We start from the raw sequence: 26,353 nt of genomic DNA on the forward strand, positions 1-26,353 counted from the left end.
TTTCTGTTACTACACCTTCTTTAGCAACTACAAACTTACAGGAGATGACATTCCCTTTGGCAGGACAGGGTGATGGGACAACACAATGCAGAAGACCAAAGAAAACCTGCAACCCACAAACTGGCTTCAGAATGAGAAGATGAAGTCTTCTCACAGTTACACAGATGAAAACAAACCAAATTTAATTTCTGTGTACCCAGCATCCTTGTGCTCCTCAGATACAGCTCAGGCAGACAGAACCAGTGTAGTGAATGTTACCTAGCTGATTGCAGAGGAGAGAGTCCCTGTTTACTCCCGTTGGTGTTTATCAGCGCTTTGCCGTGGAGTGCTGCTGAGGGCAGCGTTTCAAAAAGCAGAATAGTGTCTTTCAGCCTCCTTAAACTAAAAGGGCTTCCACCTTTTCATGGGAGTTTTCTCTTGAAACAGTGCAGCCACAAGGGTTCCCTTATGTGACCGTAAAGCACCAAGCACATCTGTCAGCACTCAATAAACTGAAATTAATAATAGGTCCTCAAAGAGCTACATACTGCTTCTAAGATACCTCAACATGTGGGCAGGAGAATGGTCTCCCCACAAATAATGAAGCATGTTCTTGCTTAATGGGACACTTATAAATGAAGCTGTTTTCTCTTATGAAAGACTGGATTTACAGCTTAATGTGTGCACCCAGCAGGCAAGTTTGTCCAGAAAAAATGCCCCTGTGCAGTTTTTACGGTTTATAGGAAGACTAGGAGTCACATAGAAGAAATACAAACAGGCTTCATATTTTCCCTCCTCTACTCAGTACTGCTTGAGCAAGGAGGACTACAAAGACCTGAGTCATCTCTGACTCATCCACTGGGTCCTGAAAGGGGATTCACCCCCAGCAGCAATCCGCGTATTGTGTAGACACACGCTCCTGCCTGGGAAGGGCAACCACCTGGGGAGTTGTCTTGTGGTTGTTCAGGGAATGACGCATTGATTCACCACCTCACACGACTTGCCTGGCTTGGCCAACTCCCTAGCTAGTCCTCTCCTCTCCTTCTACCTCTCCTGCGCCTGCTTCACACCCCCTTCTCAGAGGGCTTTCTGCTGACAGTCCTGGCAGGACGGACAGGAACGTACATCATTACAGTAGTGCTTGGACCTGACTAGGTCCTTGAGTTTGGGCTAAGCTGGGTTTGACTCTGCACATAGCAGAAACAAGTCCCATTTCTCCTTATCTAGCTTCAGACCTCCATGCAGGAGATGATCCCCAGGAAGATGTGATGTGAAGAAGTGTGTCCCTGGGATCTTTACAGCTCACTAACTTAAGGGGTTTTGTGAATTGTTTTCTGTGGATGAGCTTGACTGGACCCCATCTAAGGATGTGTATGTCCTAACGCATAAGGACAAAGCATTGGTCCAGCCTAGGGCATGCTTCCCTCCCCTTTGTTCCAGCCAGTCCCAACACTTTTGATTCCCTCAGGGTGATGGCTTCCTCTTGGCAGTGTGGTTACTGCAGCAGGACAACACACAGGGTATTTCCATATCACCTTCTGAGCCTCAGGAGGCAGTGGCATGGCTTGGTGCAGACTGTGTGGGTTGGGCACCCAGCACCACATACACAGCTATGGCATGTGGCAATCTGAATCCCTGTCCAGTCAAGCACTGACATCATGTGAGGGACATCACACATCATTCCCCGCACACAAGCAGCAAAACTTTGCCTCCAGAGAGGACAACTCTCCAGAACAGTGCCAGGATCTTACCCCTTAACTTGTAGAAATGGACAGGCCAGACTGGACCTTACATCAGGATGAAGCTGAGGAACTGGGTATCTGCCTAAAGAGTAAAATGTAGTATAATAACCACCTGACAGAGTAACAGGATGCCAGAGCAAGTGTAGACCCTGCTAAAGCATGCTTTCTGGATCAGTACCCTTGCATGTTTCTCAGCTCATGTTTCCAGGTGTGTCCCCTGGCCAAATCCCAGCTCAGCACAAGGATGTGACTCAGCAAAGGTGTTTCCATGGAAGGAAGCTGAGCATACGCTAGAAGGGAGTTAGGACGTGTTCAAAAAGGTCTCCTGGTCTTGGTGACTGGGGGGAACCAGAAGTGTGAGATGTTTCTTATGTGCCTGCCCCATGGGGTAGACATCCAACAGGTCTTGGAGGTCCCTGAGGAAAAAGGGAATGGAAAAGATTTATTTTCTTCACGTCATCAAGTTCCTATTGTCACAGAAAATGTACTCATTAAATCTCCATTGGGATGGCACAGGGGCACAGAGGATATCTAAGACACCTGATGGGAGCGTTGTTTGGGCCAGGGTAAGACTATCTATATCCATATGGCTGTAACTGAAGTCCATGGAGATAAATCTGAGATAATGTGGTTCCACCTGGCTTTGGTACTGCTACCACTTTAGCTGTAGCAATACGGTGTTTGGGGTAGTCTGCAGAAGCCATTTGAGAAGCTGAAAATGTTATTTGCTTTTGAGGCTCAGCTTTGGTCAGGAAGGATATCAGGGCCTGACAGAGCATTTGAACCTACCTAGGAATTTGCATGAGGCTGAGAAAACAGGACAAAGATGAGAAGAGCTGCTGCTTGCAGTGGTTCCTGGGCTGGGAGTGGGAAATCGGTTGTGTGACAGCACTCACCTTATCTCCCAACTGTGTCCCCAGGGAGCCATTCTGCCTTAGTGCTGTAGCTTTCACTGCAGCTCTGGTAGCATCTCACCTCCTGTGATTACCTTAAACCTGGCTTTCCCACGTCAAACCAGATATTTCTACAGTCTACCTACAAGCCTGTTCAAATGGCAGCTCTGTGTCATATAGGAATGGGATGCAACTAATAACTACACAAAGAACGCTTGGAAATCTCTCTGTTCTCCAAATAAGAAAATCTCCTGGCAGATCTATATTTTCAAGTGTCTTTTGGAGCAGCAAGTAGGAGCAACAGACACATCTGAATGTTTTTTGACTCTTTCACCAGCTCTGTACCCTTTCCTGAACTTCAACTGTTGTTAACCTCAGCGGGAGTTTTCTCTGTGAGCTCTGCAGAAGTAAGCAACTTCATTAAAAAACAAACAGGGCCGTGACCCAAACAACAACCTTCCCCAGGGCTACAAAACTACATCACCAAATGTTAACCTTCCCCTGCTGCCCCTGTCCTGCCCCAGGATGAGCTGGGATTCCTGCCCTGTGATTCATCACATTTGGATACTTATCTATTCGTGGGAAACAGGTCACGGACAGCCATGCAACCCTGCTCCTTAGCTGTGACTGCAGCGTGACATGTTTCTCAAGCCTGGTCTTAAAACCAACTGTAAGAGTGTCTGCCATCTAACCAATGTAATCCAGACCCCCACTATCTTTTCCTTCAGAAATCTTTCCCTAACAGCTAGCCTTTGCTGCAATTTTAGTACATTGCTTCTCATCCTACCTTCGGTGGCCACAGAGAGCACTTTATTCCCCCATTTTGGCAGAAGTCGCTCACCTAATGACAGTCAAGAGACAGTTCTTATGTCTCCTTTCAATTTTCCTCCTATCTTCCACTCTGTACATGGGAATGCCTTGACCTTCCAAGTTTTAGACAGGCGAATTTATTATTTTGTCTGTGGGATCCAGCACCTCCATGCGAGGAGGAACTGGTGAAATACGAGCAAAAGGAGGTCCTCCCTTGGCAATGCCAGCAGTGCACCACAGGACTGAGCAAACCCTGCTCAGGGTGGGGCCACTGCAGCTTCAGTATTTTGCAGAGCAGGTGTGCTCTGAGCTGTTTTAAGAATCAGGATGTTTGTCAAACCTCAACTGGAGGAATGCACTGCATATAGGGAGTGGCATGGAAGAAGTCACAAAGTCCAGGCATGAATCAAAAATGAACTGAAAGGCAAAGGGAAATTAAACTATTGAAGCTGGAGCAGTGAAGAGGGAAAGCAGGGCACACCAAGGCATGGAGGCAAGGATCCATGTCACCTGTCATTGTATGTCTACAACACAACTATTTACATCTGAGCTAATCACTCTCGGATCCCTGTTGAGTCAATGCAAAGGAATATATGGCGCGTTTGAAATGTCTACCTACAGATGAGAAGTACCGCCTTTAGTTGTGCTTATTATTCCTGCTGATGCTGGGAGGCCTAGGATGACTAGGTGTAGATGTCTTTATTTGTTCAGAGGAATCTGACCCAAAGAGATTGCTTTTGGATGAGAACACTTTGACGTCAGTCTTAAAATGCTCCTCTCTGTGCCTTCCTTGTTCTTTATGGAAAAGAAGGATGTTTATCCTGCACTTTTCCTCATTCCAAGCTCCCCAGGTATCCATGACGCATGGGACCAACGTTCTGATGGATGTCTGAAAACATCCATCACAAACCTGAAAACTCCGGCCTGCGTTGTCTGTAAGCACAGATCCAGATGCACCCATGTGTCTTGCCCATCCCATGGTGGCAGGGCCCTCCTCCAGAAGTCCATCCCCATTTTCTCTCAGGAAAACTTTAAGCTGAGTTGTGGCCATCTTGCGAGCTGCAGGTGATGAAGGGCTGTGACAGCCAGTATCGCTGAGTGATTACAGTATGAGTGATCTTGATACCTCCTGTGTACTGTGATAACCCAGACTGTCACCATGTTGTCAAACTTCTTGGAAAGAGTTACAACAAACATAGAGAGCTGCTTAAGAGGGGCCTTACAGGGGAGGGTAGGAAGGGAGTGGAGAAGTAAACAGCTGGAGGGAAGGGAAAAGGGGAGAAGGGCAGGAGCTGGAGCAACAAGAGGGGTTGGAGGGGCTGGCCGCCCCCTCCTGCTCACTATATCTGCCTCAAGAGTTGTTTCACAGATGTCTTCTGAGACTTTTTAGGCCACCTATCTTATCACCATGTAGCAGGAGGGTTCCCAGCAAGCAGCACGTTTTCCAGTGCTTTGTCCAGGCCCATGTTTACCGCTCATCCCCCGGGACTCCCACCATCTTCCTCGCGAGACTTAGTCGGCAGTCTAGCAGCTTCTGGGCAATTAAGCTGTAATTTTCCTTTTCTCTACTTTATGCTATTACTTCAAGTTGCTCCTCTTGCCCTGTCCTCAGCAACTCTCTCCTGACCTGATGTTTTTTCTCTACTAACTCCTCAGCTATCGTTATCGCAATCCTTGCAAGTACCGGACACTGTTTTAAAAACACGTCCTCAGGACCTCAGAGATGTTTACTCCTTTCTGCTAAAAAGCGGACTTGTGGAGAATGTGACGTATCACTTACACAGTTCAGAGGCAGGGCAATTCCCACATTATAAAAGAGTGGACCGCAGCCACAGAAGTTGAAACGTCACTTAAAAACACTACTATTTGAGAGGGAGGATTGCTCATTGCTGTTAAAAAGTACAAAAACACAATGTTACTCAAATAGCCAAAAATAAGATCCCCTGGCAATTCGTATATGTTTCAAAACATTGATGGTTTTTAAAACCCTTTTTAGATACAAGGGTCTCTGTGCCAAACTAAGAGCCAGCAGTAAAAACAAACAGATATAGTGAAATAAACACTGTGATGACAAAAAAGAGGAATTGTTGCAATAATGTACTTTTCCAGGAAAATTAACCATAACAATAGTGCTGGTGAATCACTGGAGTTTTCTGAACCATAGCGGCTCCTGCTTATAAACATGATTTTGAAATCTTACAGTGTTATTATTTCCACAGTAGCATTGGCAGTAGCTATGTAAAGGTTTTCTGGAACAGAAAGAGATTTCTCCTAATAACCCTGACTGAGATTTAGTTAATGCTTTCTAGATAATTATATTAAATTAACAGGAGTTATCTGCCTAAATTATTTACAAATCTTTAAAAGTCTTATTCCAGCTCCATTGTGTGCAAATATTTGTAAGCTAAGAAGCTGTTCTGGAGAAATACAAGGCATAAACACTCTTGTGAGGAGGGGACAGACCCATAACTCAGATCTCTGTGGGTGAAGAGGGAAACCCTCTGCCCAGTGTATTTCTTTTCAGTAGCAAACCATGAAGATCAAGTAGAAGAGGTTTAGGTCTAAAGGCTATATTCAGCTTTTCCCCAAAAATCTTCCTAAATCCCAGTTCTGGTGGACTTCATGGTCTTAAATCTCAGAGTAGTCTGGGTGGTCTCTTTTAAGCCCGTCAGGCAACTATCGCCAAACCTTGATGCCACCCAGAAGGATGTTACACTGTGGGCATTGGAGCAGAGGCTCCGACACTTGTTTGGGGAACAGGGATGGAGATTTGTTGCAAATTATGCCATCTGAAGATGGCATCTGACTGCAATACAAATCCAGGCTGGACTGGCATCAACTGCAGGATGTTACCATCACTGTGCAGTAGCTTTGAGAGAGGGAGTTGTGTTGATCTGAGATCCCCTGGCTCAGTTTTCGCCTACACACACTGCCACAGCTGGTGATAGGCAGCATTCCTGCAGGCAATTACAGCAGAAAAGATGGGATAGACGTGAAGGATTAACTGTTCTCACTCAGCCTTTGACGTGTTCCCTCTGGATCACAGCTTTTGGCACATCTGTGTTTCTATGAGCAGTGGTGAAAGTACTCTGCTAATATGATATCCATCATGAGCTGTGCCTGTGATCACACACACATAAACACAAGCGTACTCACCGATTCAGGGTGATTTTCTCTGTAAACAGCAGCATGTTTCCAGTTGGGTCTCAAGGGCCACATTGCCACTACAGCGGATATCCTTGCCATTAGCCACCATGTGAAGCACGATGGTACCACAGCAGTCTTTCATAGACCCCACTCTGTTTACTCACAAGGACTCAAACCTCAGCTAATCTTTTTCAGCATTCCTAGGCTGGAGATTCTTCCATGCATAAAGAGTTTTTTTCTCACTGTCTGCTGTATCTCTGAGACTAAAAGTACGAATGGTTCACATCAGTCTAAGAATACAGGTGGCAGAAACCTTCAAGTTCTCATCACTGAGTTATTTCTTCTCATTGTGGTATGACCATTCCATTCATTGTTTTCACCTTTTAAATTTTATTTTTGCAAAAGCAAAAATATGCTACTCTGAGCTGGACATGTTAGTTCCAGAGTCATTCAGATCCTTATTGTAGATATTCCCTGGTTTACTGACCTGATTCAGTGGAATTGCTGCAAATCTGCAAGAGTGATATTAAAACAGCACAGTTCCTCTTAATGGAGTCAAGGAACGACACCACTCTTTCCCCCTTAGCTCGGTAAGAAATTGTAAGATGGAAGCAGACAAGTCTTGAAAACATCCTGCTTTCTCAGTAAGGAGAGAAGCAGACCATGGAAGTGGTTTGGGTGTTGAGCTGGCCAGAGTGGGATGGGAAGAGAAGGAAATTCTTCCAATAGCTCTTGATGTTCTTGGAAAATGTGAGCCTTGGGAAACTGTGGGGTTGAGGACTCCACTAGAGGAAATCATGCTTCTTTCCTCAAGAGGAAACTCAGTCACCCTTTATGGAATAGCACGTTTGCCATGAAATTGGCCAGACTATCCTTCTTCATCAACCGTTTCACTGGATGTGAGATCCGTATGAGGAAAAGGGGGGGACGCTGCATAGGCAACGGCAGGCCTGGCATCACCAAATGGCCTTGAGCAGTCTGGAACAGAAAAACTAGCAAGGATGTGGGAGACAGCTTGGCTGTCATCACAAGACTTGCATGGTTATGAGAAAACCTGACAGAGATAGAGGGATATGGAGTAAATGTTGAGTGGGCAGGCCACAAGAATCAGATCACTGACAAATATATCTGGGATTTCAAGGAGACTAGACAAGAACCTGGAGGTGTAATTGCCCTATCAGGGACGTCACCTGTATAAAACCTCTGTTCTGTGCATGGCCAAACATGGAAGAGTCACAGCAAGAGTCATCCAGGCACAGGGTTCACATACAATGTCAAACAGGAGCAGAGGGAAGGTGCATCAACCCCCATCTATGTCACATAAAGTAGATGTGCCTGCCAGCAGCAAGGAGTGTGGATGAAGGATGGCTGTCTCTCTGCGTTGCGTGCAAAGGGACCTACCGAATTAATTTAGATTATATAGTGAGTGCATGACAGCTAAAGCTCATAAGTTGAATCCCACCTGTGAATGCCTACATGGATAAGAGAAATATGAAAATGGACTCTTTAACATAGCTGATAACGATATAATGAGATCCAGTGGCTGAAAGTGGAAGCTAGGCAAATTCAGACTAGAAGTAAGGCATGTTTTCTTAACCACAGAGATAATTAACCATTGGAAACATTTATCCAGGCTTGTGGTTGATTCTTCCATCACTGGCAATTTCCAAATCAAGATTGGATTGGTTTTGGGAAAGAAATGTTCTTTGCTTCAAGCAAGAATGAATGCAGGAAGTTCTTTTGCTCGTGCCTGATACAGCTTAGGCTAGAAATTACTGCAAGGTAGGTAGAACAGGCCTGGAGGCTCAAATAGGAGACATATCTGTGTTACAGAGGTACTCTCTTTCTGCATATGTTATTGGCATTGCATCTTTGCAATGCCAGGAATCAGCTCTATTGTATATCCCAGCATATAGATCCAGACAAAACTCACTTAGGGCAATTTCCTTCAGGGCTTGTGTCAGAACATTGCTGAAATATGATATTAGCTTCAGCTTCAGTTTCTAATGGCAGCTTAAATGCTCCCAAACACCAGCTTAGTTTCACTTTAATTGTATAATGATGATCTCCTTATGAACATGCCTTGCAATCATTTTCTTGCATAACAGAGGAGCATAATGGTGTCTGATGGCCCAGACTCAGTGTCTTCTTTGCATTCCCATAGTGCAGGAGGAATCTAGGGGGACCTGCAGATGGGAATGTTTTCAGAACCGTTTTGCTTCTTATTTTAGTATTTCTTCATATCTCATTAAGAATATCAAAGAATTCTAAAGAACAGAGTCAGTATAATAGCTCCCCCCAATACAACTTCTGGTTTTTAACCCCATCATTCCCACGTGTGTGCTGAAAAGCATTGCAAAGAAATAAGCAACTGTCAAAGTAAGACTTGTTTTAGCTGGTATTTGTAAGTGGGGAGGAGAATCAAAAACCTTAGAGCATAACAGCAAAACAAACCACAGACAAAGGCTTAAATCCTCTTTCTAGTTACTTATTGAAAGGTAGTTCCTTACAGATTACAGCTAATCATCTGGCTAAATCAGTAACTGCTGTTACTGGTAGGCATTAGTTCATTATGAGACATTCACTGTGTTAGCTAACATTCAACTAACTCCAGGATCTGCATCTCAATTCAAGATTTAAATTGACACCAGAGTTTACACCGCAAAATAAAGTTTATTAGTAGACTTATTATAGCTGTGATGATCCAAAAACACAGACAAATAATGTTTATAGAGAGTGGTCACATCTTTTGTTAGGACAGTTTCCATTTGGAAAGATTTCCTTGGCTCAAAAGCCTTTCTTTTGGTCTAAAATAGAGTGAGATTTAGTTACTTTTAGGGTACTTAGCTTGTGTACTGTAACAGCTGAATTTGGGTCATACTTTATTGAATACGTCGTCTACACACAAGAAAACAAGGGTTGTGTTTATGCATTTTCTCCTACTGCCACAGCTTTGGAAGTATCAGCCAACAAACCTTCATACTGTAAAATGGGGACTGGTGAGCCTACAAACACTGCACAAATTCTGCCGCTACTGGTATGGCGAAGTGTCCCTGAAAAGTCAGTCAAAGCTCAGCGCTCATTCAGTTGGAAGCTACGAACTACCCTACACTTTACTGAACAGAAGGCTGCTGTTCCAAGAAGTGCCTGAGAAATCCCCAGTTTTTAAAGTAAATAAACCAAAACAGCTATATCAAGAAGTGGAGTTAATTATTAAAGCCAAGTTAACACCAGAGAGCTTAAAGAATAACAGTTACCCCAGGAAGAGAGGCTTTGCCATGCTTGAATGGACACAGTCTATAAGCAGCAGGACATCCAAGAGTGATTTTGTGCTACGCTTCACTCTGTCTCCAAGATCTCTGGACTTCTTCATAAAGTTCATTGTTTATATGGCTCCATATAATAGTACAGTCATCTGAGCATTTCCAGTATCGCAGCTAAGATCTAGCTCCTGAAAACAACCAAACATGTCAGTCATTTTATGCTACAAGACTCATTGACCTGGATCTGCAGAATGAGAGGACGCATCCAATCCATCCTGTCAGAAACTGTGCCGTATCCTGTCGGCGCACGCAGGCTGCAGGCAGCTGTTGTTTGTAGGAAATTTAACCAACTCCCCACTTTTTCTCATGTTTTTGTATTGCTATATCACTTGCAACACGTTTAGCCGAATCTTGGATCAAATGATGTCTAGGGGAATTATTCCAGAAACAATATTACTCTTCTCCTGCTGTGAGAGATTCCTGAGAACAAAGCAATCGGAAAGACTGAAACCTCAGGCATGGAGAGATTAGTCAGGGAATGGTGCCACAGCCAGGACAAGTGTTTAGTCATCCTGACACAGCCCCGTTGAGCCCTTGACCAATAAGTTCCAGCCTTGCTTGTTGTCCTCACTGAGGAGGACAGAAATACATGAGAAACTTAAGTTCTGTGGTAGACATCTGAGTCAAGCACTTACCACACGGCTGTCACACCCACTGCTGTTTGGTTTACTCAAAACTTAATAACTCTTCAGTACATTACATGGATTACAGAAATGCTGTAACTTCAGACGGGTTGGCAAAGCAGCATGTAGCTATAAAGCAGTGGACTGTAATCCTTCCAGCGGGCATGGTGGTCTCTTCATCTGTCCCTTCATGCTGTAGGTTTGTGGGTCTCTGCCCACAGAAATTATTCTGATGGAATATGTGATCGTCCCTGGCCAGGTCTATATAATAATTTCCTTTCCCATCAGAAAGATTGACTAGTAAGGGATTTACTTTCTACTTGAAATAACCATTCTGGTTTCCCTCTTTCTCCTAAGCTTGGGAAAATTCATCAGGGTTCTACAGGGCTATTATGCTATTTACCAAATTGCCAAGCCTCTTTTACCTGAAAACTTTGAAACGTGAATGCCGCGAAGTTACATCCTTTTAGAACATCAATCTGACTTGGTTTTGCTTGGACTTTCAGCAATGTGCAACTTCATCCTGCCCCTTTCCCTGCACACCTGCATTTATGGATGGTGCAACCGATGCAGATAGCCTGGAAGGTCCTGAAGCTGCCCCTGGTTCATGGCCATTATTCTGTAAAGGTAACAAATACAGAAGCCTGTTTTGGTAATTTCATTTAAGAAAAGGCAGGAAGAAGTCACTCTGGGTGCCCCTAATAGGAATATCTCAGGAGAAAAAGAGCCTGTATTTTGGTTGCTAGTCTTCATAGTGTGTATGTATGTATGTGTGTATGCATGTATGTAAGTATGTAACTGTCTGTCTGTCTTTCTAGTATATCGTATATATCCCATAGCATCATATCACCACAGATTTTTTTATTATATAAAAAAAACTGAGTAGAAGACAGATTCTCTGCCTTTTTACAGCCTAAAAAAAGCAAGAAAGATAAAGGAGAAGGAAGCATAGTTACTGCTACTGAAATAAAGCATAGAAAGATTACCCACCTGTTCCCAAGCCATCTACAAGAACTGCCTGACTTAGATGCCTCAGTGATTGCAACACGTAAGCTCAAAAAAGGAATGAGTTTCTGAGCATGTAGGGAGCCTGCTCGTTATACTGCCAGTGGAGACAGGTAGTAGGGGATATGAGCAATGGGTAACATCACTTGCCAAAACAAGAATAAAGAAATGAACACGGATTTCTGTGTCTTTACCAAAAACCTGACTTCATGCCTTGAAGGTTATATTTCTGTGGCTGCTGAGTGTATGAGTTTGGCAGAGAAAGGAAAACAAAAAGCAAGCGATCCGACTCTGGCATGCTGTCAGGGAAGCGTCATGTGCATGGGCTGGGAGATCTTTCATACAGACACCAACATATGAGCAATTTTCAGCCAGGCTCCTCCAGCCTAACAGAGTGGTTATAGCAAAAGAGGAGCTGATTGGAAGGCAGAATACAGAGAGCTCTGAACTGCCAGTCACCGGCAGCCTTGTTAGCAATGTCTCATGAAGGGCCACGAAGATGATGAAGGGACTGGAGCATCTCTCATACAAGGAGAGGCTGAGAGGGCTGGGACTGCTGAGCACACAGGAGAGAAGGCTCAGAGGGGTCTTATCCATATGCATAAATACCTGATGGTGGAGTAAAGAAGACAGAACGACGCTGTCCTCAGTGGTGCCCAGTGACAGGACAAGAGGCAATGAGCACAAACCAAAATACAGGAAACTCCTGTGGATAATAAACTTTTTTACTATGAAGGTGGTTGAACACTGGCACAGGTTGACCAGAGAGGTTGCGGTGTCTCCAGCTTTGGAGATATTCAAAACTTGACTTGACACAGCCCTGAGCAACCTGCTGTAGCTGACCCTGCACCAAGCAGGGGTCCCTGCCAACCTCAGCTATTATCCTGTGATCCCATGAAATGGAGCCAGACCCTAGCTCGTGCACCTCACGCTTTGCTGTCGCCCGTCCTCAGAGGGGAGAGTCCCTCTTTCCGTGGGAGTCAGCGGAGCACAGCCATGTCCGGGGTACCTGCCAAGGGGTCTCCCTGCTCCTCCACCTCCCGCAGGGCAGAAGCCCAGCCTGCCTTCCAGGCTGCCCGTGCAACGCAGCAGCCACAACGTGCTGCCTCCTATGTTATCTCACCTGTAAGCTACGCAAACATGTAAATGAACCAGCCACCCAACTGGCTGAGATGAAGGTTTCCTTCATAGCAGCATCGGTTAAGGGGAATGGAGAGGAAAAAGGGGCCTCCCGTCCCTCTTGCTGTGCTTTTGAACACATGAGCAGCCCAAAGGAGGCATTAAGAAGTGCAGTAGCAATGTCATAGCTTCACTCCTGCTTACAGCATTGCCACTGTTGCCTTTTATTAGCTCCTCTGAAATGCAAACAATTTAAATAAGGCAGAAAGAAGAAGGGTCAGTGCCCTCGGTCAGCTAATTAATGGTGTTTTGAAGGCACTGGAGACTTTATCAAAAAGCAGCGGGGACACAGGAGGAAGGAAGTGCCCTTCCAGGGATGTTACAAATGGCCTTACAGGCATACAAATGGGTGTGCTTTGGACTGGTAAAAAGCAATTTGTTAGAAACAACTGCTCATCAATGGGGGCGTGCTGCAAAAAGTGTCTTGCTTAGGTTTCCTAAAATGTTGCTTTGGTGCAATTTGCTGGCTTTCCTGCTTTGCAATTTTCCATTCTGCATCTTGTTTAGCTAGGCGGGGATTAATGAGAACTGCTTGTAGTCAGCTAAACTGCCTTTCTGGCAGAGTCTCATGAGGAAGCTGGGGAGATCAGTAAACAGAGCTGAAAGTGCGGGTGGCCATGAGCTGCCTTTTTTCTCTCTGCATGTGTAAAGGAAGTAAGAAGTGCAGCAGTCAGCCCCGTCAGACAGGGGAGATATTTCACAGGGAAGAGCAGATGGCTTCAGGCTCATATTTCTCTTGCAGAAAACCGTGCCCAGGTATCTTGAAAAATGGATGCTTCAGGCTAATTTGTCTCTTTCTTTTTGGCACCTTGAGGTATACCTCATGCATAAAAGCATAAAACACAGGCTGAAAAAGCCTAGGCCTTGTTTGTTTGCATAATTATATATGCTTTTTATTTTGGAGGACAGTGGATGATAGAAAGTTTAAGGTATCTGAGACAACAGTATGGATTTCTTTCAACCATGATTGGTGGTGGGCAGTTGCCGGCATAATGAAGAATGAAGGGGTCCCTTTCTGTATGTTCATCTGGAAGGACATAAAGCAGCAGAGTCCTTAAAGGACTTCAATGCTAGGGTGATATCTTTCACTACCACGAAAGATGCCTGCTCAGCATCATTCTCATGTTGCTCACCTCTGTGTACCACCTCTTGCATCCACAGTCTCCTCTGCAGCTGCAGACCAGGGCTCAGGAACATCTCCTGCTGTACCCCACCAGGAGAGCTTCCACAGGGGGATGACACAGCAGCAAAACCATTGCTGGTGGCAGCTGGGAAGAACTGCTGATTGGCAAAATAGACGGGAAGAGAGTGTTATCACAGCTTGTCTGCTCTGTATGGCTGCAAACTTTCCCAGATGCTGGCAGTACCTGTAGGCTGAGGAAGAGGAGCTCTGGGTCTCCAAGGAGGGTAAGCCTAGTGTCTCAAGATCTGGGCTGAGTGAGGCCCAAATGTGACTTCAGAGACAACCATGTTGCTGAAGAGGACTTTGTGTTTTGGGTAATGTGCGTCAGAACAAGACCCACGTGCGTGGTGAGCAAGAGGAGCTCAGCATGTGAATTGCCATCAGTGACCGTGGCGTGGGGCCAAGCCCAAGCGGCTGAGGTCTGTCCTGAATGAGTTATCACATATTTTGGGACAGTCAGGAGCCGCTGCGTGTTACTGCGAATACTGGGATGGTCATTTCCCCACCCATGACATTAATGCCTGCCTGGTGACCTGTCATTACACCCTCCAAGTGACAGAAGTGGTGACGCACCCCAGGAAGACCTCATTGTAGTGGTCCATCCCTGCCAGCCCTCTGGACCTGCCACTCACACTGGGCTGCTCTTGCCACCTCAGAAGTCATCATACAGGACAGAGGGCACAAAGCCTAAACGGCTCACGCCCCGTGATGAGGACAGTCAGGACCTCCCAGCTACCACAGCTTAGCTAAGGCCTGATGTTCAAACCCACAGCAGACCCAGGAGCTGAGAGCCTCAGCTGGGAAAGGAGCAGCAGGAGAGGGCAGCATGTGAGATATACCACCCTATCTTTCTGTTGCCTGTCTTACTCAGGGCTATGCACGCTGATCCTGTTTTGAAAGCCTCTCTTTTACACATGGCAGGTTGCAGAGATGCAGCAGCCAGGAGATAAGCAGCTCTCCATCATTTTCTGCTGACAGCTAATATCAGATGACTATCAGTCATTCACTCTCCCGCTCTCTGCTCTACTAGATACTTACTCATACCATGTTGCTTTCTCCTTGGGTTTGTCCTGTGGACATAACTGGAGTGGTTTGCAGATGCAGGCATCGGAGAACAGCACAACCCAGTCCTGCATGAGCTGCTGCTCCAGCACTGTTACCCTTGCTGGGTGTCTCTGATTTCGTTGTAGGACTAGCCCACCACCACCTGTCTGCCTATTCTTAAACTGTTTTCCTTTTGATTAACAGTCATGATATGCAAGTTCTGTATTTTGTTGAAGGTTGTACTGATTTTTTAAAAAAATTGATTTGATTCACTGATTTTATCAAATGCTGTGGGAACCCACCAGTTCAGTTATGACTCCCTTGATTTTCAGCCTGTTTGTTTTAGTCTTTTCACTCACTTCCATCTCTTACCTTACAGCTTTAAGGAGTAGTATCCCGCTATGGTCCATTTCCCTACGTATTTAACTCTACCACCCCCCCACCAGATTTTTCACCCTAAGTAAGTGACCTACTCCCACTTTATTCCTGACGCAGCTAGTAAGCGAGCCAACCGGGGGGGTACCCCACTGGACCTGCTGTTTATGAACAGAGAAGGCCTGGTGGGTGATGTTGTGGTCGGAGGCTGTCTTGGGCTCAGCGACCATGAAATAAATGATAGAGTTTTCAGTTCTTGGAGAAGTAAGGAAAGGCGTCAGCAAAATCGCTACGCTGAACTTCAGAAGGGCAGACTTTGGATTGTTTAGGAGTCTGGTTAACAGAGTCCCTTGGGAGGCAGTCCTGAAGGGCAAAGGAGTCCAGGAAGGCTGGATGTTATTCAAGAAGGAAGTCTCAAAGGCGCAGGAGCAGCCCGTCCTCATGTGCTGTAAGTCGAGCAGGCGGGGGAGAAGACTGGCCTGGCTGAACAGAGAGCTTTGGCTGAAACTCAGGAAAAAAAAGAGGATCCTACAAGAAGGACCCTACAAGAAGGGTCAGAAGGAGGATCCAGGGAACTTCAGGCCTGTCAGCCTGACCTCGGTGCCGGGGAAGGTCATGGAGCAGATCCTCTTGAGTACCATTAGGCAGCACGTGCGGGACAATCGGGGGATCAGGCTCAGCCAGCATGGGTTTATGAAAGGGAGGTCCTGCTTCACTAACCTGCTCTCCTTCTATGACAAGGTGACTCACTTAGTGGATGAGGGGAAGGCTGTGGATGTTGTCTACTTGGACTTTAGTAAGGCCTTTGACACTGCGTTCTCCCACAGCATTCTCCTGGAGAAGCTGGCTGCACACGGCTTGGATAAGTGCGCTCTGCACCGGGTTAAAAACTGGCTGGACGGCCGAGCACAGAGAGTGGTGGTAAATGGAGTCAAATCCAGTTGGCAGTCGGTCACGAGTGGTGTTCCCCAGGGCTCAGTGTTGGGGCCGGTCCTGTTCAACATCTTTATTGATGATCTGGATGAGGGGATTGAGTGCACCCTCAGTAAGTTTGCAGATGACACCAAGTTGGGTGGAAGTGTCGATCTGCTGGAGGGTAGGAAGGCCCTACAGAGGGACCTGGACAGGCTGGATCGTTGGGCCAGGGCCAACTGTATGAGGTTCAACAAGGCCAAGTGCTGGGTCCTGCACTTGGGTCACAACAACCCCATGCAACGCTACAGGCTTGGGGAAGAGTAGCTGGAGAGCTGTCTGGCGGAAAAGGACCTGGGGGTGTTGGTTGACAGCCATTTGAACATGAGCCAGCAGTGTGCTCAGGTGGCCAAGAGGGCCAATGACATCCTGGCTTGTATCAGGAATAGTGTGGCCAGCAGGACCAGGGAGGTGATAGTGCCCCTGGACTTAGCACTGGTGAGACCATACCTTGAGTACTGTGTTCAGTGTTGGGCCCCTCACTGCAAGAAGGACATCGAGGTGCTGGAGCGTGTCCAGAGAAGGGCAACAAAGTTGGTCTAGAGCACAAGTCTTATGAGGAGCGGCTGAGGGAGCTGGGGTTGTTTAGCCTGGAGAAGAGGAGGCTGAGGGGAGACCTTATTGCTCTCTGCAACTCCCTGAAAGGAGGTTGTAGCGAGGTGGGCGTCGGTCTCTTCTCCCAAGTAACAAGCGATAGGACGAGAGGAAATGGCCTCAAGCTGCGCCAGGGGAGGTTTAGGTTGGGTATTAGGAAAAACTTCTTCACCGAAAGGGTAGTCAGGCATTGGAACAGGCTGCCCAGGGAAGTGGTTGAGTCTCCATCCCTGGAGGTATTTAAAAGAAGGGTAGACGTGGTGCTCGAGGATGTGGTTTAGTGGTGAACTTGGCGTGCTAGCTTAATGGTTGGACTCGATGATCTTAAAGGTCTTTTCCAACCTTAACGATTCTATGGTTCTGTGATTCTATGATTCTATTCTTCATTGTCCTATCTCTCCTTCGGCATTTTTCCAGGAAGAAGTTATCCTTAGATCCATGTAAAAATGGAGGGATTCAATAGGGCTTTGTAAGGGCCTGTCTTGAATCGTGTCTATTTAGTACTTTCATTAACAAAGTAGATGAGAGACTAGGAAGGCCACACATCAAATTTGGAGATCAAAGTGATGGCAAATATTTTGGAGGAAAGAGTTAAAATTCAAAATTATTTTAACAAATTGAAGAAATGGTCTGAAGAGAAAAATCTAAATGGTATTCAGCAGGTACAAAAGGTACTGTATTCAGGCTAAAATAATCAACTATATGATTGTACAGTGGTGGAAAATTTGTTGGTCGTAGTTTTGGAGAGGAACATATGAATGTGGATCACATGCTGACCATGGGTGAGGAACATTATGTTGTTACAAAAAAGGTTGGCATGATACTGAAATCACTTCAGATTAATATAACTTGCATGAAATAATCCTTCTGAAGCTCATTGGTAAGGCATCAGCTGGAATACTTTGGCATTATATTTTAAGAAATCCTAGAGAAGAACCTAGGGAAATAGGCTAAACAGTCTTCAAACACTGCTGAAAAGAAGATACAATCCGTCTGTTCTCATTTGTTTGGTAAAGAATGAGGAGGTTCAATACTAGCTCGGAAAAAAACATGCTAATGAAAAGGAAGATGAACCACTGCGGTGGAGGGTCTGGGAATATCCTGGAGCATCTGCTCTTGGAGATCTTTAAGAACAAGTCAGGCATGCATCTACGAGAAATGACCCTGACAGGGAGGGTCCCACTGTGCACAGAGGAATAGCCTTCTTGATTTCTTGAGGCCCTTTCCAGCTCTCAAGTCTGCTTCCTGCCCAGACATGAACCTGCATCCTCTACTATTACCTCTATCCTGCGTGTCTCCCACAGTCTGACCTCAGCCCAGACTCACCCATCCTTTTGCAGCAACATGTTTGCCAGCTTCTAGCAGATGGCTGACATCTACCTTCATTTTCTGCCTCTTCTCTTTCTCTTGTCCCTTCCTCCATTGCCTTTTTCCCTTTCTTTCTCCCTGCACTTTCCCTCTTCCCACTCACAGTCATCCTCTGTCCTGCCCTGGACCTGACAGCCAGCCTTGCCCCCTCTGCACGCAGATCAGCCAGGGGATGGCGAATGTCACCTTTCATGGTAAAGCTTGCATCAAGGAGGTGGGTGAGAAATATCCACTCCCAGATCTCTGCATCATTGCTCCAGACTGTTTGCCTATTCACCCCTGCTTTGGTTACATTTGGTTAAGACTTGGTAGCTCTTTTTTCCAGCTCCTGAGGACATTTCTTTGCTTGTTTTTGGAAGGGGCTTTGCTCCTGCAGCCTTTGGGCTTGATGACCAGGCCAGACAGGCCAAGTGTTTTAACCCAATCTCTGGTCCGTTTGTCTCATCTTTTAGGATTTTCTCTGTGCCTTTTTTTTTTTTTTCCACTTCCCACATGTGCCTCCAACCCAGCCCAAACCCAAAAGACTTCAATTCTAAGAAGTTCTTTTGAGCACACAATGCTGAAGGACTGGGTTTAAAATTAAGCCAAATGAGCAAACATGGCCATAAAAGGAGAGCACAGTGGGCCAAGACCATGTGTAGACTTGCAGATCCGCCCTGGGATTTCGATTCCAGTAACAAACCCATCTGAGATTTGCTCTCGCAGTTTACACTCTCCTCCGAAAACAAGCCTATGGAGAGCGTGATGCAGCAGTTACCATAGCAGCCAGCACAAAAAGAGTCCATTAAGTGATCACAGTCCTGTCTCAAAGTGAATTACCAGGCTGCAGGTGAACTTTTGCACCTCCAAAAATGTCTCTTGGGGAAAATATGTTGTCGTGCACGGTGGAACAAGAGAATGCCAATAGGTTGCACCAACTTGCTGCTGCATTGTTATCTCTAATTATGTCTGTGCTGATTTTTTAAAAGTACTGCACATGCTTTTCCTTTTTCCTGTCAGGTGGTTTTTGTGATTTTTTTTTTTTTTTGAAGAACGAGACAGAGTACCCCAGTCAATAACTACTAATGAAATGTGCTCCAGGCCTGTGCTTCCCTGCATTCTGCCACAATTAGATTGTCAGCCATCCCAGGAGAGATGCTATTATCTATGTGGGTGTGGAAAATGATCTATCACTGTTAATGATTTCTGTTACGGTAGCAGGTAGCGCTCCAAACATATCAACACCTCATCATGATGACTTTTTTTCACACACGGGAAATTGAAGGTCCTGTTGTATGCTCAGGACATAAGAAATATATACATGGAGCTGGGAGGTGGAAAGAGGATGGATTCTGGTGGGATCCTAGAGGCACAGGAAAACACACTATCTCCTCACAGACACAGCTCCTCAGATAGCCAGGGACAAGGCTGTACTGCCAGTACGTGGTAAGGAGGAGCTGGTCCTGCACACAAACTCCTGATCCAGACCTTGCATAATCTCTCCTTCTTGTTTCTGTACCGTACAGCACTGTCTTATTCATAACAGCAAGTGCTGACAGGTGTGCAAGCACCTTTCTCAAAAGCAAAGTGCAGCTGCGGATATTGACATCTTGACCCACAAAGGATGACTTTGGGCTTGCAGCAGCAGAAGACCCAGGTTAAAATAGCAGAGTGGTTATTTACCCAACCTTGATGCTCTTCCAGAAAGTCACTTAAAGCCTTTAAACCCTCCACACTGTGACTACGTAATAGCCACATGAAGAGCTATTAAAAACTTCCTGTGAAGGAAGGTAATGAGAAAACTATAAAGTCTGGGAAAAACAACACAAACAAACAAACGAACAAACCCTAACCTTCCAGAGAACTCGAATTGAGCTTGACCTCTGTAAGGTATCATTTGCTTCCTGTCACTGCCAAAGTACAATGAGGTTTATATTTGGGCCCCACCTTTCAGTGTCTGGGTCTAAAAATATAACAATGAACTTGTGACACAAAGGCCCTGTCTCCTGGAGAAGCAGAATTTAGATCTAGCTGCAAAGCACAAATTCTCCTCTCTTTGAGGCAGAATTAGTTTTGAGTAGGTGGATGGGGTTTTTTTTGTTTGTTCTTTTTTTTGTCTTTCTATTTTTAGGTTGCCAGACTTGGGAGGATTTCATTAGGATTAGGCCAGACTTACACAGCTGTTTGTTTTAAATGATCATGACTATAACCATGTTAAGGCACTTGTCACCATGGTTACCTCGACGTTGTTCTCCAAGGTGTCTGAGCCGAGACAGGGCTGAGAGGGAATGCGGGGCTACCTGAGTGGGAACATACAGGGATGTCTAATCCATAAATCTTTTTATCTCCTTGAAAGTGTTGAGTCTCAGCTCCATGGATAAGAAAAGTATGTGAAGGATCACATCTAGTCCATGCTCAAATGCCACCAAGATGACTACTTGATGGTCTTCAGACAGCTCTTGCTTTCAAATAAGAAAAACCTTGGATGACAGTGTGGGAAATGTGGTGGGATGGGGGCAAATGACATTTTGGTTGACTATTCAATGCCTTAACCTTAATTCCATCTGAAAAAGTACTCTTAAGCCTAATGCCACTTCTTAGTGAGCTTTCATTCCTCCTGTGAAACCCACCCTCATGTCTAGTGGGAGTTGGACCAGACGTATTCTTAGTTTCTCAGCAACAGACTGACTAAGGCTGATGTTTGTATGACTCTGGCTCAGTTGTTTCATCTTCTCTTTCCAAAGTTCACTGCTTTGTTCTCTTCCTGTTTTTTCTGGAAGCATTTCTGCTTCCCCCTTTCCCTGTTTAAGTTCATTTTTTCTGTTATTCCTAAAGCAGTTACATTCTTAGGGGTTATTGTAATAGTTGGATGTGGTCTTGCTAATTCAGTGGAGCCCCTCAGAAAATGGGGGAATAGGCTGGTTATTTTCTTACTACATTTGTCCAAGAATCAGAGTCTCTTTCAAGCCTCATCTCACTCCATGGATCCCCTGGGAGATGCCTGATCGTGGGCCCTCCTTTTGCATGCACATGACTAGCTCTACACCAACCAGCCCTCCTAAAAAGAGATTTTGGGTGATTCCCCAGACCACTGTACAACAGGCTGTGAGAGACAGAGCATTTCCAGCTGGGAAGCACAAGGGCTGCTGTATGAGGGAGGGATCACTGGAGCGCTGCTACCAAAGGGTCACACCATGGAAACCTAAGGGCCTTTATCTATAAAAGGCCACAGTCTCTTACTCACTCCATCTCTTTCCATCCAGTAGATCCATAAAACTCCCAGCGTAGCCACCTGGCTCTAGGTCTTGTCTGCAGCCTTTCTCAGCTCTGGAAGATTCCTGAGTACAGCAATTATTGAGGGCCTGGGCTAGAGCAGTGGAGAGGTTGCATGGTATGGCTGGATAGCAAAGAGGTTGCATGGTATAGCTGAAGAGTAAAGAAGATACATGGTATGACTGGATAGTAAAAAGATTGTAAGAATTAGAGGAGCCAATAACAGCAGCAGAATGTCAGTAGGGATTTTTGCATGGTGCTTATTTGCAGTACGGCTGGTGTTAGTCATTGCTTACCCCAGCAGGTGCAAAATGTTCCCATCATGTTAGTACATCGTACTGAGATGAAAGTTTAAGCTCTGAAAAAAATTCTGCCAAAGCCAGCATTTGTGTGAGAGACAGAAATGTGAATATCAGAGGGAATTATTTTAATCAGCTCTATGTGTCAAAACGAGGTGATTCCCAGAGCCAGTTTCTCAGAACAGCCTGAAGCCCTTTCTAGCCAGCGTGGGAACTGCAGTACTTCTGAGTTGGTGATGGTCTGACTTGCTTCAATATGTCCCAGCAGCAGTGTGAAGGGTATAGTCTAAGTGACAACTATTTCAACACTCATATACATCCAGCCCAGTCTCAAGGCCTTTTTCAAGCACTGATTAAATAAAGATCCTCTTTGTCCTGGAAGGCTCACAAAGATGCAATAACACCTAAATAGGTCTAGATATCATCTGAGTTAGTTACCACCCACCTGTCAGTACCTTGCGTTTCCCACTGGCAAAGCTAAGAGTCAGGAGCCTATCAAAGACGGGGTGCTGACAACTTGCCACTCTAGCCTCCCCCAAATTAGTGGATATGTGTGGCAGAGGAGAGCTGGCCAGAGAAGGGTAAAGGCGGTCTGTACCGGGGATGAGCATGCAGCAGGAGCCCCTGTGCAGGGCTGTCTCGGTGCCATGCCAGCATGATGCCCTGGGACATGGGTTGCTGCCTGCTGGGGTTGGGGCCATGAGAGCTGATGAGGGGCACTGAGACCGATGGCGAAGGTGGCCTTTGGTGTGGTTAAACTGGGGTCAGTCACCAGCTGTACTGCTGTAACACAGCTCTCAAATATTTGCATGCATACAAAATTAGAGTCACTTCTCTGCCCTGAACTGCTATGCAGTCTCTGCGTTAGTTTTCTTGTGGATCTTTAAAAAGCAGTAAACTCATGGTAATTACAAAACTGCTGTGTTGAGCAGTGGCACATCAATTTTTCTCCTTTCTACCTACTTCAGTCTTGCCATTCTCTTTCTCAGAAACACCCAAAGCTCTTTAAAACAAAAACCCCAACCGTCTGTAAAATGCAGTTCTGATGGGAGTGCAAGAGCAACTGGATTTGCTTGTAAATAAAATACCAATCCAAAAACTCAGTAGACGTTGTATATTTGTGTAGAGGGGTCTTGCAGCATGTTTGGACAGCTGCTGCTATTAAAATATTTGCCAAGTAAATTTAAAAAAAACACCTTCTAACTGCCATTTTCACAAATATATAAGGAGTTTTACAAGTACTTCAATGCCAAACTGAAACCTTCTTTGGAGCTACCTTTAGAATTACTTTCAAAGTATTCTAGACCTTTGAGTAGCACGTTCATTTTTACCCTATACATCTGCCTCAATGTAATACCGGCAGTAAATACATTAGTAATGCTTGTATGTACGTATATCCAAAAATGTTTTTTCAGGGTTTTTTTCCTGTCTTGGAGACAATATTGAATAAAACATTTCACTTCTTAGGTTTTTCTTCTAATTTATTATAAAATTAGAAATCTCAGAACTGCAAAGATAAATGAAGAATATTTGCTGCCAATCAGGGCACAGGGTGAACTTAATTCATTATTACTGAACAGCACCAGGTAGATTTGGGACATGGTTAAGAAAGAACTCTTCAAAACATGCCCCGCTTGTGCAACACAAAATGTAGACTTAATTCCATTGGAAGCCCAGGGGCCTTTGCACTGGTGGGGGAGGCAGAGGGTGCAGGAAGACATGCCCCCGGGCTTTTTTCCATTGTGTCACTCAAGTAATTCCCTAAGGGAACAAAGTTTATTCTTACATTTTCCAAATGCTAATAATATTGCTCTTTCTGTTTTCCTGCGGACTCTTCCGTCACCAGTTGCAGTGCCAGAATATAGGGCAGGGACCTGGAGTGGGAGGAGGTGAGACGGCAGCTAGGGGCATTTGAAAACATATTGCTTTAATTCTTTACATGCTGAAAAAAAGAAGTTACAGCATCCTGGGTTTGACTCTAAGTTACAATGGATGAGGCTGCCTCTCTTCATGTTGAAAGGGTTTTCCTGTTGACTCCAACTTGAATATTTATTTGCAGTAAACATATTTTTTTTTCCAGGTACAGCTATAGTCCAACAATTCCCTCCCACAGGAAAGTAAGGCAGAAGCTCCAGAAGAAACCCACCCTCAAGCAGAGTTTGAGATCTTTTAACCCTGCAAAGACTACAGGGGTGGGAATGTTGCCATTGTACAATCTGGTATCCAACACTGGCATGCTATTCCCAGCCACGGACATTGCAAGATCTTTGTTGATCATGTTAGAGCTGCTTTGGAGACCAGCATTTTGTATTACATATTTGCTGTCAAAGAGTGTTGTGTTCAAGCAGCCTGAGCACAGGACCGGGTATCGTGTGGCCCATGCAAGGGCCCTCTCTGGGCTCTGGCACTCATCTTTGATCAAGTTACTTGCACAGTCTCTCCCAATTTCATCGGATGTGGAATTGCATTTATGGTGTGTGCTAACAGCTATCAGTTCTCTCTGGAGGGGCTGGGATGTTTTGTTTACCTTCCTGTGTCAAAAACACTATGAACAGGAGGATAAAAGGCTGGAACACTTTTCTGAAAGTATGTAATTAAAGTGATTTAGATCTGAATCTGAGGAGAAATTTCTTTTGGCAGCAAATATTCCACTTGCTTAATCTATAAATAGCTATTTGGATTGCAAAATACTCTTCATAATTTATACCCCTGGTTTGGCCTGAGTGAGAAACAAAATGTGGTCTTCAGAATGGAAGAGAATAAAATGTTCCCTCGATGGAGCTGACACGACCTTGGCCCCAGATGGCGTTTTCTGCTTTATGACCCACCAAACTAGCTTACCATGTGGTCAAAATTACATTAAACATTTCTGCAGTCCTGGTGCATACAGTAAGACGTTCTTCTTCCAAGGGAAGTAGCTCATCCTTCGGAGGTGTTTGTATTGCTATCACCACGGCAACCAGAAAAGATGAAAGTCAGAATCTGAAAAAAACCTCCAATGTTAGCTGAGGTATGGATGGGCAGTCAGATTGTAAAACCATGCACAGATTTCTAAAGGAAATGACTGTTCTGTATTAAACAAACCTAGCAGAATTCCTAGTGCCGTAGCCTAAAAATAGCACTGCTGGCTTCATTAAGTGCAATGACTTTTATAAACCTCCATTAAAGCAGATATCAGGAATGGAGGATTCTCCCTCTGATGGGGATAAGGTTTCTCCATCCTGCTTCACAGGGGATCGTCCCACAGCACAGACTGCTTCCAAGCAAGACCATTTGTTGTCCCGCTTTTGACATGGGTTTTATGAAACACAGCTATAAACAGCTGTGACACTCACTCTGTCTGAGCTGGGCCATGAAAGCGAGACTTGAAATAAACCCAAAAATCTGAGCCCTGAGTACTACACTTTGGATCATCCTCCAGTAGACTTGGTTGAGACTTGTTGTCTAACTCGTTTTGGAAGAAACTCTTTGGTCAGCCAGGATTTTGGTGTCATCCCACATGGATAGTATCTTTGCCCTGCTGCCTAAATTGGGAGAACAAACCAGTAGAATTCCACAAAAAATATTTTCAGTTGAAGGGATAAGCCTCTTTCCCACAGAATAGGACAGAATTCTGATTATTAAAAAGTAGCTAGAAAAGCTTCAAATTTCCCACAGCATTATTCCATTAAGGCATGGTTTGGCCTTAGATTTGAACTATGAGTCCCTGTCTAAAATTAAACTAACTGTGGCTCAAAAAGGTGCCTCCTCACTTGTTCCCAGGTTTCACCACAGATGAGTCTGGCAGAAAGGGTAATTTGAAGACAGTTCTCAAATCCAGTAGTAAACCCCAGGACAGACAAATTTTACCTCTTTCACCATCACATTTGAGGTAAGAAGATTTGCTTAAATCACTCGAAAACATTGCTTTAATATTCTATTAAACAGAATGAATGCAGCAAGATTCTTCCAGGTCCTCCTTTTTACTTATTTATCATAGGCTAATAGAGAGTTCTTTTTCGCTTGGTGAATTTAGGGATTAGATAAATAAAGCTCAACACCACTGAGTCAGATGAGGACTTGCTTGTTAAACATTAACAAGCACCCAGCCTTTTCATGTGTCTGCTTACCGATATCTCTGCGGCCGGCTTCATCGTTTGCTTTTGCACATTTTTTGCATGCTATGTTAAGCAAGCATGGCTGTGTACGATTACTAGGATAAGAGTCCTTTGGCTCTGTGGGAGCCAACCTTTCTCTCTAGCAAAGGCAAGCCGCTGGTTTCATGGTCTCACCATCTCTCACAGCCTTTCTGGTCCTTTGCCTTCACGTGCTCCACATGCTCCTGTCTGCCGCAGATGATAATTTGTTTTGAAACTCTAAAGTGCAGTTTATCTCCCATTCTCTGTTTGCAGATGACATCACAGGACAGTTTTTTGATGAAAATGGAGTACAGATAGACCCGTATTTGTTGTCCCAGCAAAGAGCTCAGGTAAATCTGAGGTTCATTACGGAACTCTGTAGGGGCAGAATAGAAGCTTGGCACTCCCGTGGCTGCAGCTGCCTCCAAAGCACTAGTATTTTCCCAT

This window comes from Platalea leucorodia (genome assembly GCF_965183815.1).
Source record: "Platalea leucorodia genome assembly, chromosome: 2".
Taxonomy (NCBI): Eukaryota; Metazoa; Chordata; class Aves; order Pelecaniformes; family Threskiornithidae; genus Platalea; species Platalea leucorodia.